Raw genomic sequence first — 14190 nt, 5'->3', positions numbered from 1 at the left:
CACTTATTTTGTCCCCTCTTTACCCCCTTCCCATTTTTACCCCAAAACAGCGATTTAAGATGGTTGCCTGTATAATATAATATAATATTCTCATATTATTTATATTATTGTAGTTTATTTACTATTTGTAAACTTTTTATTTTAATTTTGCTTAGAATGGATTTGTAATATTTTTCTCATTCTAAAAGTATATAAAAAACCTATTTCTTATGCCTGTGTAATTATATATTCAAGTTCAAAGTTTTTATTCTTGTGGGTTAAAGAAATTATTTTTTCAATAATTACTCAACAGAATTTAAAAAGTAAGGTGTCAAATTAAAGATCTTACTATTTTTGTTCATAATGACAATTTTCTTCTTTTTTTGTTGCGTTTAGTACCTTAAAACCGACTTAATTAAAAAAAAACTTAAATTACTTTAAAAATAAGAGGTCTACAAAAAAAAACGATTGCATATTTAAATTCTATGGAAAATTTTACATCTACTACTTACTAAAAACACCGACTAGCTATAAAAATAAAAGTTAAGACGCCTTCTTTTAAAAATATGTACAAATTGATTAAAAATATAAATACTATGCATTTGGTTAATAATGTTTATTTTTGTATAAGTTGTTTCTATCTTTAATACACACTATTGTGTTTAATCTATAACATATTTATTTCTCTTTTTTTCTATTAATTTTTTAGTTATGACTATTTTTTGATATTGTTAATTACGTCTTTTTTAAATTTACGAGTTTTTTGTTTTGTTTTTTTAGAAACATTTGCCTTTATCCATCTCCCCTTTCTGTATTCCCTTAATCTATCCTCTTGCCGCTAGTCTATACTTATCTAAACTATTCAGTGAAAACCTGCTGAGTCAAACCAATAATTAGGTATGTCACATATTTTCGTATTAATTGCAATGCACATTTCTCAGGCTAGGATTTGGATTTTATGAATAAATATATTACAAAATTGATTCTGGGAAGTACGAAGAAACTTAAACTAACTATCCATGTTAAATTAATAATTGAAAATAAAGATTAAAGTAACTTATGAATGCGTAGAATCTCTATAAGTATCCTCGTCCCTCAATGACTTACTGAGTTTAACCTCCATCATTTCCTCACTGATTCTCTAAAATAAGTTTTGTATATGGTAGTAGATAAGATGTAAATATGTGAATCATTTACGCATCTACCATCGTTTGGGGTCCTGTTTCTTTTCCTGAATTAATAAGCAGAATTGTACAATCCAAACGTTAGTTTTTCTTCCAAAAAGTCCAATAAAATTAATATACGTTTAATTTGTATCTGTATTTAGTTTAAATGATATAACCATGCCCGCTGATGAAAAACTGCTAGTACATCTTGTTTCAATATAAGATATATGCTATTGAATGCGACTATGCCTTAAATTTAAACTCGTTTGGATGCTTCGAAAATTTGTCTGAAAAATGAGTATACCAAATTTGGGTCAGGTTTAGATTTTAGAATTAAAATAGTGTTTAAGGTTGATTTCCGTGAGGTTTACAGGCAGCTGCCGAGACTTGATTAAGTAAATTTATTTAGGTATGCTAGAATTTTCCTATCGATTTCAAACTTAGATGAATGAAAAATACATGAAACACTTTTATTGTTTTAACTTTGCCATTGGCTCTTATGTTACAATCTGTTTGATGGTATTAAAAAATTTCTGGTTAAGTTAAATGTGCTTTCTGTATTACTAACTATCACAAGCCTAATGTATTTATTCATCAAACCATTTATTGATGACTAATCATACAAGGAATTTCTTACAAATCTTAATCAGACCTCAATTCAACAAATTTCAGACAGGACAAACTAGATGATTTAAGTTTTTTTAAAAATATTTTTTTAATAATAAAATATAAAAAAGGTTATGTCTACTTTAAATAGTAGCGGGTTAAATTCAATTTCCCTTAAGCATTACGAGCTTTCAACCAAGTAAGTTAAAGAGTACCTTTTATAAAAATTTGGTATTAGTTAACATAATAAATTCAACCTTTTTCTATTTTTCAAATTATCTGATTTATAAAGTCTAAAATCAAATCAGATATAAGTTAAGAAGAACACAGTGATAGTGTCTGACTGATTATGACGTAATAAAAAAAAATAGCCAATGAGAGGCCACTATAAATTTTACCATTGGTCAATAACGGCCTCTCATTGGCTAATTTTTTTTGTTACGTCATAATCAGTTAGACACTATTACTGTGTCCAGTTAAGAATATAGATTTAAAGATTTGAAAGTATGTCAAGTGTTTACAGATATATTAAAACCAAATCAAAAATATTTATTGGTATTCTTGTTAATAATGTAAATTTATTCTTTTAAAGTAACATTCCGCTCCATTCAGATGTTTACTATTAATATATGAGAGTTTTTTTTGATAATTAGGGTAACGGATATCTAGTATCGTTAATTTAGGCATGTTACATTTTCCTTTCAATTTCCAACTCTACATAATGATTCCTGTAATAGTTGGGTGCAATTTAGAAAGTGTAGCAAGTCTATAATCTTTATCAGAAAGTCCTTAGGTTCATTTAAAAAACATGCAGATTTTTAACTTTTTTTTACCAAAAAGTTTATATGATTTAATTAACCTATTTGTCTAATGATTATTTAAAATTATGATTGCTTGGACAATAAGAAACAATATTATCAGCCAACAATCTCTATAATCAATTTTAAAAATTCAGTTTGTCCTTAAATATTGTTTTGTTTTTAAGCAATACATTATTTACAATTTGGCATAGTCTTATGTCAATGATCGTTTGTCCTACTGATTGACTTCAGTAATGTTTATTTATATTTCATTTCTGCGTGTCCTAGGCTGTCTTATTTATGTTATAGCTAAGATTAACTTTGGCTAAGTGAAGCTTAGGGTGGCTTTGGCAGAGGGTTGCTTTAGCTGATTGAGTCTTAGGGTGGCAGAGGCTGTTTTATTCTTAATTTGACTTATGATGAAAGAGGCTTAAAGTGGCATAGGCTAAATTTGGCTAAATGAGGCTATGGTTGACATTTGCTGAATTGTGCTGAGTTAGGGTGGAATAAGTTAACTTAGGCTGCATTAAGCTAAGGATGATATAGGCTGAGTGAGGCTAAGGGTTGCAAGGTCTTACTAGGGCTTGATTAAGGCCCAGGGAGGTCGCAGCTTAGGGTTGCTTATTGTGGCTGTGGCTAAGGCTTCATGGGCTGCCATGATACTTTAGGAAGAGCCCAGGTGAATGGTGCTTGGGTTCCGTGGAAGTATATCGTCTCCAATTACATCATCATGTATCCTATCATATAAAGTAGTAAGGTTTTTATCTGAATCTTAAGATTTTAATAACTACTGAACTGATTGAATTTACCCCCTTTAAATACAGAGCTTCTAGTTGCTAAGAGCGCAGCAGCAGTTATACTATAAATAACCATAAATAACTACTTTGCACATAAACTTTTATCTAGAAATTTTATATTAAGAAATACCAGTTTGGTGCATATTAAGACCTTGAATCTTCTTAACCAAATTGAATTGTTTATTTAGAAATATGTGTGTGGGTGTGTATGTATAAAAGTTTGATTTATTATCTTATTTCATTCAGTGTTGAAGGAATCTGATCATGATAGATAGGTAAATAAACCAAAAAATTGTAAATTTAAAGCTTAATTATAATTACTAAAACAAAAATAAGAGCATTATTTTGTGGCTTACGGCCTTGAAAAACAAGCTCCCTAATACTTATAGTAATTCCCAGCAGTATTTAGTCCACTTCTTAAACTTTTCCTACAACCCTGAATTTGATTCAGTGCTGAAGAAAAATGTTGAAGTCTGCACTGCGCAAAACATAGTTAAACAGTTAGGCAGATCAAAACATAGTTAAACAGTTAGGCAGATCATAACATGGTTAAACAGTTAGGCAGATCAAAACATAGTTAAACAGTTAGGAAGATCAAAACATAGTTAAACAGTTAGGCAGATCATAACATAGTTAAACAGTTAGGCAGATCATAACATAGTTAAACAGTTAAGAAGATTAAAACATAGTTAAACAGTTAATCAGATCAAAACATAGTTAAACTGTTAGGCAGATCATAACATAGTTAAACAGTTAGGAAGATCAAAACATACCTTAATTGTTAGGCATCTTAAAAAATAGGTAAACATATTTGCAGAATGAAACATATTAAACCTGTTAAGCAGCTTCATTTATAAACATACAGTTAGGCAGATAAAAAACAGCTTCATACCCATTTAAACAGTTAAGATGCTTAAAATAAATTGTTTATATAATTTCTAAAGTAAGATCTTGCCCTTTTAATAAGCCCTCACTATTTTATGGACAAAATATTTCTTTATGTTGGTTAAATGAATATAGAATAAGGTAAAGAAAAGAGAGAATTTTTCCATCTAATAAACTGTGTAAAGAAAAGATTCAACATACACCAAACAAGTATGCCAATATACTAAATTTATAATTTTTTATATTATATTTTTTTATTTTATTCTATTTTATAGAAAGAAAAAAAAAATATGTTTATTTCAAAAGCTAAAAGATTTTCTTCATTCAGGAAACTTCTACAAATACGTCCATATTGCAAAACTTAAGAATAGTCTAATTAACATTAAAACATACATGACATTACTACCATGTCTATTACATTCTAAAAATATGATTCCCCGTGTGATCTTATTATATCACTTTTAAAAGGGTAGATGCTGTAATTAGGATTTAATTGGTAAGTACGGCAATGTATTACAATTTAAGTAATTATAAAACAATTAAACAAAAGTTTTTGTTTCCCTTTATTTGTTTTTTTTCCAATTTTTTGAACTTTTTTTATTGCCATTTTTAATCTTGCCATCTTTGTTGAGTTAAAAAGTTTACTACTTTGTTCAATTTCATAATAATTAGAAGAAAAGTTTAAGTACACTCGACTTTTTTATCAAGAGGTTTCAATGACTTTAAGCTTTACAAGTTTCAGTATTTTCGCAGAAATTAGAGGAAACAAGTATAAACATTTTATATATTATCAGCTTTCTATAAAGAAAAGTAATTTTTCTTCTTATTTTAAAATAAAATATTATTTATATTTCAGTAAATTCAATTTTAATCACAGAGATATTAATTTAGCTTAGTTTTTCTACCCATGTAAATTTGATACTCCAATTTTATATTCCAAGCATTTTATCTTTTAGATATAATAAGTATTTAAAAACAAAGAAATAAATTATGACATTGTTTAATTTGTTAAAACGTTTAAAAAATGTAAATTTCAACAGCTCATTTTATATAATTAAATTATGAAATGTGAATTATGCAATTTACCTTCTAATTATGTAAAATTTTTAACCAAAATATAAAGATACGCCAGACTCTAAAATTAAAATATTGTTCATTATCTAATTTCACATATACTTAATTTTTGACAACAATAATTAAGGATTCCAATATTTCAAAGCAATTCACCTAAAGAAGTTTAATTTACTAAAAAATCAAGTCTAATTAGGATAACAGCCAAGTAAATTACATTTTTTTTCTTAAAACTTTTCAAATTTTTAATTTTCTCGATTAGATAACCATTAACACTTATTAAACTCTTGAATTTAATTAATTACTTATTGTCCCCTCTTCCTCCCTGATTGTTTGGTGTGTTTTAGGATTAGTGAAGGGAAATATATGGATAAAAAAGGGAAGAGTGATGGCAAGGAGAATGGAACAGGAGGGGATGAGAAAGGGCACAATGATTTCGAAGGTGCTTTGACTTTTGTGTCAGAACCTAAATTAGGACATAGTGCATTTCATTACCCTAGGTTAGGTAACTTCATTTCACTTTTTAATAAATTCTAAAATGCAGCGGTTTTTGAGAAAATTAGATTTGAAAATTTCAAGTTAGATTTTCTTCCCCTAGGAGTTATCGCATAATCATGACAAGAAAAGCAAAGATTATTTATTTAAAATTTTGAACAAATTTGCTTTTATAAAGTTCCTCATAAAACCACTTCCGAAGGGAGTTAATTAAAGGCCATTTTTATCAGTTGCTTTGCTAAGGTCACGGAAATTCAGCCTTAAATAAATCATATAAAGAGATGTTTTATGAAAGACTTTATAATAGCAAAGTTGTTCAAAATTCTAAATAATTAATCTTTGCTTTTCTTGTCATGATTATGCGATAACTCCTAGAGGATGAAAATTTAACTTGAAATTTTCAAATCTAATTTTATCAAAAACCGCTCCATTTTAGATTTTATTAAAAAGTGAAATGAAGTTACCTAACCTAGGGTAATGAAATGCACTATGTCTAAATTTAGGTTCTGACACTAAAGTCAAAGCACCTTCGAAATCATTGTGAAGGGAAAAGGAGTGAAATGGAGGGGAAAGCAGGGTTCAAGTTAAGATGATGAGTGGTAAAAGAAAACTTGGGCTAGAGTATCATCACAAACAAACAGACCTACTAACAGCTTTGCTTCTAAAAATGATAGGTCATATAATATATAGGCCGACATCAATGGCTTGTAGAGTATCATAGTAAATGAAAAAAAATAGAATATTGCTAACCTAAACCAAATATTTTGTTATTTATATATGAAAAGAGAGTAATTTGATAATATCCAGATACAACCATAATAATCTAATTCTATAAACAATTAATAAGAAATGATGATCTAAGGCAAATATTTAGAGGACAATTTCTATATCTATAATTATCTATAAACATAAAGGTGTTTTTATATTCATATGGGTGTTCCAAATGGGATATGACTATTTCCCAACACTAAAAATTTTTCTATGGTCAACTTATGATATGAATGTATGTGTAGTAAGGGCCAAGTACAACCCTTAGGTCTAGAGTAGCCCCGCTCTTAGGATTTACAGGGCTGAAGTATGTGTTCTAAATTTAGAAGGCAGGTGAGCTTGTTTTGTATATAGTAATATGTATTATATAATTTCCATGGCTTAGGCACCCTAATCCCGGCCCTCCCCCTCTGGCCCCCGGCCAGGGAGGTAGGGATGGGGGTTCATAAAATGACTTTCTTTTATGTAAATCTGTTTATAGTTATCGATTTTGTGTGTTATTTATGTAATCCTACTATCTTGTATAGTAATATTTGTGTAGTTAGCTTTGTTTAAACCTTTGAATACAATACATTCTTGGGTGCTTGCTTACATGTGAAGACCGGAGCACCGAAACCCCCCCCCCCCCGCTTAGTTTTGACAAAAATCAAAAATAAGGGGGGGGTAGTTTTTTAACCCCCCGCTTAGTTTTGACAAAAGTCAAAAATAAGGGGGGGGTAGTTTTTAACCCCCCCCTTAATTTTGAAGAAAATCAAAAATAAGGGGGGGGGGTAGTTTTTTCACTGTACAACACGCCAGAAAGTTGAGTGAGGTAAATCAAGTAAATCCAGTGCGCAAAATTAAAACCTTTTACTGGCCCCCCTCCTCCTTATTTTCTGTTCAGGGATACATCAATTACTAAAATCAGTCAATAAATAAGGAAATTATGCCCCAAAACATGAATATCCCTGTAATAAGGTTTCCCCTCTGGTATACTGGATTTTCTTGATTTACCTCACTCAACTTTCTGGCGTGTTGTACAGTGAAAAAACTACCCCCCCCTTATTTTTGATTTTTGTCAAAATTAAGGGGGGGGTTAAGTCTTTGCCTTGCTGAGCACTTTTCCTCCCTGCCGTTTTCCAGACATTAAAAAACTACCCCCCCCTTATTTTTGATTTTTGTCAAAACTAAGCGGGGGGGGGGGGTTTCGGTGCTCCAGTCTACCACATGTAAGCAAGTACCCATTCTTGTAAATATTCTTCCTTTTTATTTGGTGGGAATGAAGAGAGGCTTCTCTAAAGTGAAGGTTAAACACTGTCCTCTACGTCAACCACTGCCGCTTCTTAACCCGTCCGCCGCGAAGAACTCGATGACTTAGGCTTGGTTTACTACATATATACAATTTATCAAATTTGCATTGTTCATCACAATAATTTGTTATATACATGATAATTCATTCGAAATCTATGGAAAAGTAAGTTGTGGTAAATAGTAATTTATTTAGGTAGAAAATTAGAGTTTTCAATCTTCAAATTTCATTCATCTCAGGATTAATTATATGTAATAAACCCATATTCAGGATTATATTCTAGTCATATCTATTACACGTAACATACCCATATTCAGGACTATATTTTGATTATATCTATTATATGTTATACTAGCGGTTTCGCCCCTATCATCTAGGGGCTTCACCCTACTGGTCCTGTGATGGTTTTAAGCTATTTTCTTAGTGAGTGGGACACCCCCAACCCCCCAAAAATTTTACAAAAAAACGAATAATTTTATTTGGTCATTTTTTTTTGGGGGGGGGGGTGCAGTGGTGTTCCCCCACCCCAAATACTGATTTTTGTTTAGAAAAAAATTATAATTTTGGAAGGTTTTTTATTATTTTTTGGAGGGTTTTGGTATCCCAACCCCCAAGAAAATAGCTTAAAAACACCAGAGGACCAGTAGGTGTATTCCTAGAGGAGTAGAGCCCAATTTGTTCAACAGTTACTGAGATCTTAAGCTGCATACCCATATACAGAACTAAATCTAATTACAACTATTCTATGTAACGTACCCATATAAAGGATTATATTCTAATTATAAACTATTCTATGTAACATACCTATATACAGGCCAATTCCAGGCCACAAATTAATCCAGGTCATGGATGCCGTTTTAAGAATTATAAATGCAATACCTTATTTAAATAATTGTACTTTACATACCAAAAATATCAAGATAACTTTAGGTGTATAGTTTGAAAAATAAGAAAAAAATAGTAGTTTAAAGTTAGCAGTTTCATGTTGACCTGCCCATGTTAAAAGTTCATGCAGAGATAAAATTGATACTAGTATGCATGAATTTAAACAATAAACCCATTGTATTTTTTGTTATTTAAAAACTAGGATTAGAATAAATTAATAACCTAAAAACTAAACTACTTAATTTAGTTTATAAAGGTGAAATTTTTGGCAACCCAGTGTATTGGATTTACAAATGCGAAATGTGTGTGTGTGTGAGTGTATGCGTGTGAGTGTGTGTATTCTTCCAATGAGATGAAATGTAAAGGTTGAACTAATGAAGACAGGAAAATGCTTTGTTAAGATTATGAATAATAATAACTCAGTGTGCAGAATATAAAAGAAGGTTTTAAATTATACAATCTTTATACAAAACAAAGATTGTAGAAAGATTATGTAGAAATATTACAGTGTGGTAATGGTCAAAGGAAGTAATATTTAAAAAATCAAGTTAATAAGACATTTATAAAATTATATCATCAAAAGCTAAAAAATAATCATGTTTATCATCAATTCTAGACGCGTACTTTCCATTTATGATCATATAGTTGCAAAGCTTTCTAAATTGTACCTTACTATTATAAGAATCACCATGCTATCTATTGGACAACATATCTTGTATACTTACAAAATACTCACAGGCACAACAGTATGATAAACTCATAAAAAGGAACAGTATGTATATTTGTGTGTCTGCCACTACCCCCCCCCCCCCACCCCAGAGGAAATACTTTTTTGACTTTAAAAATAAAACTGAAAGAGGGGGTTGTAAACGTGACTCTCAGAATTTTATTTCTAAGGTTTAGACTTCATGGAAGCGTTTGATACTTACAATCATTGTCATAATTTTGAAAAACATTTTCATTTAACATCATTTAATTAACATCTTTTAAAAGAAAGTATGGACACTCAAGTTAAAAAGTTTAACTTTAAACCCTTATTAATCTGAATTTTAGTCAGTATTTTAAAAAATGAGGAGGATATACAAATTTGAAATATAAACCTCTTGGGTGTAATAAATCATTGTAAATAAAATGAATTTTACACAAAATAACAAAGATTACATCTTTCAAGGTTACACATATACATGTAATGTATGGATGGCTGCACTCACAGCCATGAGTACAGTGAAAGAAGTAAAATTAAAGATTTCACTTTAAAATAAAAAGTTTATAATTCAATTTAGGGTTGTCGAATGTTTCAATCACAGCTGGGAAGTGTGTAAAGGGGGGGAGGAGTAGGTAAAAAGTTTTGGTCGGTTATTTTGATCACCTTGTAATTGCAGTATGGTTAATCACTAACACAAATTAAACAATTTTTGGGATGGTAGCCCTTTTGGACGTTCTTAAAAACTAAATTAGAGCAAAACAATTGACAAAAATGTTTACTTACTGTTCACACATATTTCAAATATCTCACTTTGATCAGCATTGAGACGGAAAGACGTACATACAAACTCATGTGACTTGTAGTACAGCCTTGCTACAAAATAAAAAAATTACCCTTTACAGTCGGGCCCCTTGCAACACCTTAATCGGTCGGGGTGGGGGGTGTTCAGCGCCCCCCCCCCCCTATTATCTCAGTTCCTATTAGAGCTAGAGGGCTAAATTTTTTTGTGCAAGTCCCCTGTTTGATAATGAATTTCCGACCTTTTTTAAGTCTAAGTCAATTTTCGCTTCCTTCACCCTTTTATTTAAAAACCTTTGTTTTTAGGTCTTTTTTTACTTAAAAATTTCGAACGGCTGTAATTTTCTTATTTTTGAAGCTAAAAGAACATTTTTTTTCCAGAAAATGTTGATCTTTAAGTAAATTTTACATTAGAAATTTCAAAATATAAATTTCAGCGGCCGCAGCTGTACTTGGCAGCTGCCAGCCGCCGCATTCGGCTGTCGGTGGGAAAACGGCGGGGGATCTTTATGAAATCTTAATACGTTTTGTAGACATGTAAGAAAAGCTTAAGTTTAAAATCTGAAGTCTCTAAGACAAAAATTGCGGCCACAGGAGCCTTTTAAAGATTTCTGGAGACCTTTAGGATCAGGACCTGCAAGATTATACCTGGAACCTGAAAGTGACTTGAACACCTGTATTTCATATAAGGATGTACTACTAGAGGATATTTTAGTATTTTTGTATGATAAAATGCTTTGTTTTAGTCAAAAAATATTTTTGCTCTTTACCTGGATGACCATGCCAGGTTTGCTGGCATCCTGTGCCCGCCAGGATGGAGATATTCAAAAAATTTCAACTCTCAGTTATGTGTCATACCCATACTTAAAAAGTCACGCAGTTTGGGCTCTTTATCTTTTACACACCGTTAAGGGTTAATGTTACAAATGAGTTTTATCAACCTAGTAATTCAAGTTTATCTTTATACCAAGCAATCTTTAAGTGCGGATAATTTTTGTTGTTGATAATTGAACAGATAAATGAAGAAGAACAATTAATGAACCGTATAAATAAAAAGAAACTATAATCATGTTTTTAAAACAAAATAACAAGCATTAAAGAATCCAAACTCACATGCAAAAGGAAATACCCAATTAAAGATTTTTTAAAATCTTTTTTTACTTTTCTTAATGTTAAAACCTACATAAAAATTGAATGAGAAATTAAACTAAAATAAACTTTTATTATATATCTTTAATACAAAGTAGCTAGATGTTTGTTTGTCCGTCCGTTAGTCGGTCCCTTGAGAACTCGGTAACCACTGAACAGATCGGATTCTACTCTTCAGGGAATATACCTTAATTCTCGAAAATTTGCGATCCATTCGCATTTTTTCGGCTGGTTAGGTAATAGAAGATGGAATCATACATCTTGGATCAAAGCCTCTAGGGGCTAGGGGCGAATCCGCTAATATGATATATATAATAGCGGCTTTGCCCCTAGAAGACTCGAGGGGAACTCGAAGAAAAGTGAAGGGGTGCAACCCTCTACTCCTAATTTTAGAAAGAAAAAAAATAAGGGGAGGGGTCATTTTTCCTTTAAGTGGTGAGTGTTGGTGGTACCCTCCACAAAAATGAACCTTTCCTAGACCTATTATAGGCCTCAATTTAAATGAACACTAGAATTTGTTTCTTCTGAATAAAAAAAATATTAAAACATCATTGCTTTGCATTAGAGGCTTTCTATATTACTTTTTCGTTTTTCAAAAAGAAAATTATATTTCAGTTTCAGATTTAGGTAAGTTTACCCACATTTAAATTGAAAATTTGAAAAGTAATTGCCCTTTTGTCATACAAGGAGTAAATAAAATCCTATTATAATTTGAATTTCTTCTAGAAATTTTCTATTATCATTTGTTAAAAGTGTCTTATCATTGTTGACAAATTTAGGCGAACAATGTAACAGGATTTTTTTGAAAGGATGTGATTAAGTGAACATTCTAGTTTATAAAGACTGTAGTATTTAGAATTAATTGCTCCACCTACTTTCACTTTATTGCAGATCATTAGTTACATACCATCACAGATATGGTACAACATAAAGAATTAAACAATTTCCAATTTTTCTAAAATAGTTTTATTCAGTTCAGAAATATTATATTATACAGTGCCTATATTTCTAATAAATTGTTGTATCAATGTGTATACAACTCGAGCCATATGAGTTACTTTTAAAAGTAATCTTATTTCTATCAATTAATAGTATTTCAGAACTTATTTCCCAAATCTCCAAGAGGAACTAGAAATAAACGTATAAAACACTATAAAAGAAATCTCACAAAGAAATGAAAGTTTATAAAACTTTTTTTTATTATTGGTGTAATTTTGAATTATTAAGTATAAGATTGACGCAATCTCTGGAAAATCTTTAAATAAACTACCTAATGCAATCCTTCCCTTCAGCTTGTTGACAATTCATGATAAAGGGCGTTGAAAAAAAAACAATCGCTTCATTCTTTTCAATATAAACTCTACAGTTTTGGTCAAAGACCAACAAAAATTTATTCAAATAATGTCCCAGCAATGACAATGAGAAAACACTATTGAATTTTGAGGAATGAGAAACTGTCCCAATTTTGTATATCTTTTGCGGAACAAGTTCCAATTACGTCATATTTTTCTTTCCTGAAAAAGAGAAGGGGGAAAGAAAAAAAAAGGAAGGGGAGAAGAAAAAAGAGATGGGAGAAAAGGGGGTTTTCCCCATCTCTTTTGAAGAGATTTTCTTCCCCCCCCCCTCCCTTTTTCGTGAAAGAAAAATATGACGTAATTGGAACTTGTTCCGCAAAAGATATACAAAATTGGGACAGTTTCTCATTCCTCTTGAATTTTGATTTCTACTCACCTCTCCGGAGTCCTAGCCCTTGTGGAGAACTTTTCCTTACATAAGGATTAGAAATCCACTAATCGTCTTAAATAGTAAAAATCTTGTAGTTAAACCCAATAATGTTAAGAGTTTTTGATGGGGCATGTAATACTTATTTCTCGCATCGTATTACAAATGGCTTTCCGCGGATATGGAATGTACAATTATAAGATTAAAACCAGTTTTTTAGCCCCGAGGTACCGTAGGCAATGCTTAAAAAAACTGGTTTTAATCTTATGATTGTACATTTTTATATTCGTAGAAAGCTTTATATAATACGATGAAAGACATAGTTTTTTTCGTATGGATGAGAACCGGTTCCTATCCATTGGATTCGAATGAATACGAGAAAGACCTTTCTATAGACATCTTAACCAGGTTTCTAACTCAATTCCAGCCAATTTGGTATAAAAAAGAAAGACCCATCAAACATTGAGACATGATGGGTCTCTCTAGTTCTTGATGTTTGACAGATTTTTTATGTCAAAATGGCTAAGATTGTGTTAGAAACCTGGTTAAGGTGTCTATAGAAAGATCTTGACATGCCCCATCAAACATTATTGTGTCTATCCACAAGATTTTAAGTACTTAAAATGGTTTGTTCTTTTTTTATGTTTGATGGGTCTGTCTTTTTGGTACCAAATTGGCAAGTATTGAGTTAGAAATCTGGTTAAGTAGTCTATAGAAAGGTCTTTATGCCCCTTTAAAAACTGTATTAATTAATTTGTAATAAAATAGGCACTCTCCACGGAGAGAAATATTTTCCACAAGGGCTAGGTCTCGAGTTGTAGTACTCTGGAGAGGTGAGTAGATTCAAAATGCAATCCTGTTTTCTCATTGTCATTGCTTGGACATGAATTGGGTAATTTTTTGTTCGTTTTTGACCAAAACTGTAGGGTTTATATTGAAAAGAATGAAGCGATTGTTTTTTCAATGCCCTTTATCATGAATTGTCAACAAGCTGAAGAAAAACTCAGGGAGTAAGGGAGGGGACAATGGATCGAATATTCAATTTTTAAGTAGTCTCAGACTTTGGGGACTGGCT

Source organism: Acartia tonsa, chromosome 5, assembly GCF_053477335.1.
Source record: "Acartia tonsa isolate MP-2025a chromosome 5, ASM5347733v1, whole genome shotgun sequence".
NCBI lineage: Eukaryota > Metazoa > Arthropoda > Copepoda > Calanoida > Acartiidae > Acartia > Acartia tonsa.
Note: the sequence above shows the minus strand (reverse complement) of the source record.